This window comes from Simochromis diagramma, unplaced genomic scaffold (genome assembly GCF_900408965.1).
Source record: "Simochromis diagramma unplaced genomic scaffold, fSimDia1.1 OVJJ01000680.1, whole genome shotgun sequence".
In the NCBI taxonomy this organism is placed as follows: domain Eukaryota; kingdom Metazoa; phylum Chordata; class Actinopteri; order Cichliformes; family Cichlidae; genus Simochromis; species Simochromis diagramma.
In genome coordinates, this window is record NW_024387470.1 from 1,680,931 (window position 1) to 1,685,124 (window position 4,194).

The 4,194-nt window shown below is 34.5% G+C and overlaps 1 long non-coding RNA gene across 1 annotated transcript; it reads left to right on the forward strand.

The window, feature by feature from the left end:
• The first annotated feature begins 600 nt into the window (after window positions 1-600).
• Window positions 601-3,734, forward strand: LOC120723518. The gene is made up of 5 exons (XR_005693763.1): window positions 601-950; window positions 1,645-1,710; window positions 2,070-2,225; window positions 2,680-2,772; window positions 3,068-3,734. It is a non-coding gene; the product is annotated as an uncharacterized LOC120723518 (long non-coding RNA).
• The last annotated feature ends 460 nt before the right edge of the window (window positions 3,735-4,194 follow it).

Below are 4,194 nucleotides of genomic sequence, written 5' to 3' on the forward strand. Positions count from 1 at the left end.
TAAGTGTGAATGTAAGCGTAATCTGTCTCTCTGTGATAGACACACCTTACTATCACATCTGGGATAGGCCCCTGCACCCATCCACCGGATGCATGAATCCATCAGCTTTTTATATTAACCAGACTCTAGACTTTGTGGAACACTCCAAAAAATAACTCTTTAAATAAACTTACAATAATCATGGAAAGGATTTCCACATTAATGAATGGCTTTCTATTAGCCTTAAGTATCTTAATCAGACTAACGTAATTTGCATGGGTTGGATCAATTCAGTCAAATTAAGTTGGACTCAACTGCAGTAAATAAGTTGGTTCATCATTAATTAATTAAGTTGGTCCAACTCAAGTACATTAAGTTGGAATAAAAGAATTGCATAACGCTAAAATAAAGCAATTTAATCATTTTCATGTTTATTCAAAGAGTTATTTTTTTGAGTGCAGAAACTATTAATAAAAGATAGAGGGTCCAAAAGTGAAACCAATAATTAAAGATGTGCCCTAACAACTTTCGTTATGAGTTTATTGACTCGGTCACTAGTTTGAGATGTTACGGAAGAGAACCTGATGTTCATTTTGGTACATTGTGATGCCATTTACACTCAAAAAAATGAATGAGGTGGATTGTTCAGTGTATATTAATTATTTATTTTCATTTTACTTAAAATATATGTTTTTGTTAAGTTAACATATGTTTTTCTAATCAAGTCTACGTAATTGTGTCTATTATTCAACGTACATAATACTAATGTGTTACTTGATGGCATAACATTTAAGTTAAGTCAATTAGGATCGATATACCTTGTATATCCACAAGGTGGCAGTAATGCAAAAACAGTTGTAATGAAACCGCGAAGAACAAGAAGGTTTCACGGCTTGGGCCTGCTCATGCGCAAGACTTCAAATTTAATTGAAAAACGCTGTTTTGGCGCCAAGTTGCTGTTTCTTTGAGAGGTAAGACCCCTTTTTTCTTTGACTATGTTGTGTAGTATCTACATGTTGAGCATGGTTATATTTTGCGTTTGTCTTACAAGACATGTTATATCGTTTGCGTGCGCTTGTTCTACATTAGTTTTACTGGGTCCTGGACATGCTTATTTTGTAGACTGTGTAAGAAACATTTTTATTGTTTTTTGTTTTATTAAGGGATTAGCTACAGGGATTCATGGGGTTATTTTTTCAAGGGGTTATTTTTCCATTTGCTTTCTTGGGATTCCTTTTCTGTAATCCGAGAGTCGGAAATATCGAATAGGATAGCAAGGATAGCATAAAGTGACATTTAAAATCCAAAAAGTCAAGGGCGAAAGCCACTGTGACACCATTGTTATGCTCTATCAGTAATCGGTATTATGTAAAAATGGTCTGTAAATACAGCATGTTTCCTAGCGGAGTTATGCATATCAACATAGTTATAAATTACAGTTTGTGAAAGTACACACTTAAATTTTTAAATAAAATTATTCAAGACATATGAGTGGACAGACAATGGAGGTCGACAGACCTGGTGATAATTGCTTCTATAGAAAGTTAGCACATGGCAGTGTCAATCTCTTGCTTTTCTTCTGAGTAGTATTTTATTAAGTTGTAATTCAAACAATAATTTGCTTCTTGAAATAATGAATTTCTTGTTTTACTTTATAAATTTCAGATCCTGCCTTTACCTGCTCCCTCCTATACTGATGTGGTGTATGTGGTACTGCTGAGCTTGTATGTGGTATGTGAACTGTTATACTTTTAAAAACAAAACTGTTTTATAAGTTAAGTTTTCTTCAGTGACCCATCCCATGCCCCTGTTATTTCTTCTCCAGATCTGAACCATTGTAAAGGTTGCAGTTCAGGGGCCTGAGGCATGAAATTATTTTCAGATCAGCTGTGATCAATATTTTTTGGAACTTGATAAATAACAATAAAAGCTGTAATGGCTCCTTTAGCATTTTGTGTAAATGTTTGTGTTAAAATTATAGCTTTAATGAGGTCTTTCTACATTAGTTTTAGTTATTAAAGTATGTATATGTGTACATATAGTATGTATATTTACAGTACAGTATGTTGTGTTTGTTGACATGTTTTCAGGTGGAAGCAGAATTTGTGAGGATTACTACTGCTCCACTTGTTCCAAGGCTTTTTGCACAACTTGACCAATACACTGACCAGCTCATAAAAGTCTTCAAGAAAAAAGGAGGCGTTGCAGGGAAGAAAATTAGACAAACTTTGGCCCCTGCCACACAGGTAAGTTATTCTGTTGGTAGCAAAATATTATGGCTAATAAGATCATTTTCAAGTTTAAACAGCTAGTGTATGGTAGCTGCACAGTGCACTTACATTTATATTAAGCAAGACAAAGTTTGGTACTCAAAACGTTGGAAAACTTAAATTACCTAAACATATATGTAAAATCTGATCCCTCGATTTAGGTTAAACCAGAAGTGAATGTTTTTATGTTATGTTTTGAATGCAAAAAAGATGATGTATTAGTTTGTCTATACCTCCATTATGGACATATATAATGTGGTGGAAACCCTGCCCAACAGGTTAACTATTCATGTCCATGTGATGATTAGTTGGTCTTGTGTTCATGTCTATATGTGCAGTGGATATGTCATTCATTTTACGTATAATGTGAGTTTGTGTCATCCTAAAGTATTTCTGTTTTCTCTTCCTGTATCTCTGCCACTCTCTACAGAAGGAAACTATTGAAAAGGGGAGGGAGTGTGTCCTCAGGGCACTACCTTTTTACCTGAATGAAGACCCAAGCATCCTCTTCAAAGAATAATTGGTTGGTAATTTTAGTTTAGTTTTTTTATCTGTATTAAACCAAATTTTGAATAACTAATGTTGTTGCATGTTGTAATGTTGTTGTTGTAATTTGCATGGAACCTGTTTAAATGTTTTGGGAAATCTTCTTGTATACCCAAACTATTTATATTCATCGTTGAATCTGTAGTCTAAAATAGTGGCGCACTGGGGTGCATGTTCCTAATATTGTGTTTACTTCATTAAAGGGTAGCTTTGGCCCTTTTTCTTTCTTTTTTTAAAACTGGATGCCATTTTTCTATGTTTTTGTGTCTAAGCTACAGCTGTTCAGAGGGAGCTGGAACAAATTACCCTTGCTCTCTTTACCATCAGAAGAGCTGATGCCAGCACTCCTCCAGCCGATGTGGGTATAACCATCTAGTGTGTCCTGCATGACCTGGAAGACCTGGCCTCTGCATGTGCACTCTTAATGGGTGGGATATATGCACTGAATCTCAGTTAACCTCGAGACTGAAAGCTTTCTTTGAAGTACTTCAGAAGCTCTTCCTTCATCTGTACGTCAGCAGACTCTTGACCAAGATACAGATGCTCAAGAATAAACTGAATGAATAAGCCAACCCTTAATTTGGATGATGAATGTTCTGTCAGATGGACAGAAGTTTTTCGGAGGCTGAATGGGAATAAAATGGTAATTTGTAAATGACAGATAAAGGGAAAATTACATTTAAGAGAAATTTAGAACATTTTGAAAAGTTTGTAAACTACTACAATTTGAGAGATTTTACTCTTGTGGGGGGGCTAGTAAGAGACCATCAAAAGTATTGAGATTTAAAGGATTTAATTGAGAGATGATACTGCACCAGAAATGTTGAAGGGTGGTGTGTATATTAGCGTTCAAGGCATATTGTTATGAGGTGGAAATATGTTCATATTCAGTTTGTGTTACATTGTGTGCATTGTAAAGGTAATTGCAATACATACTAAGAATAAGGGTAAGTTAGGAATGCAGGATGAATGTATATTTTGCGGACTTTTAAAGACGAACAATTGTTTCCATGTTAAAATGTTTACAACTGAAGTTTTTTGCCCAAACACTGGTAAAATAAATGTTGACAGTGGCAAGTGTTAAATGGTTACTGCTGTGCTGTTGCAAAAAAACTGAACGCTGACAAGCTGTTTTATTGTTAGACCATAATGTTGGCATGTTTTGTTAAAGTTTTATTTGGGATGGTGATGTAATTTTCTTTGATTGCTAATATCAGTGGACTGATTATTATTATTATTACTATTATTATTGTTATTATTATTATTATCATTATTATCATTACATTAATTTTTTTTAAATTGTGGCTGTTGAGGTGGACACTTCACTTTGCATTGTTAAAGGAAAGCACTTCATTGGCGTTGTGTTACTGGACTGACCCTAAGCAATCATTGCAAATAG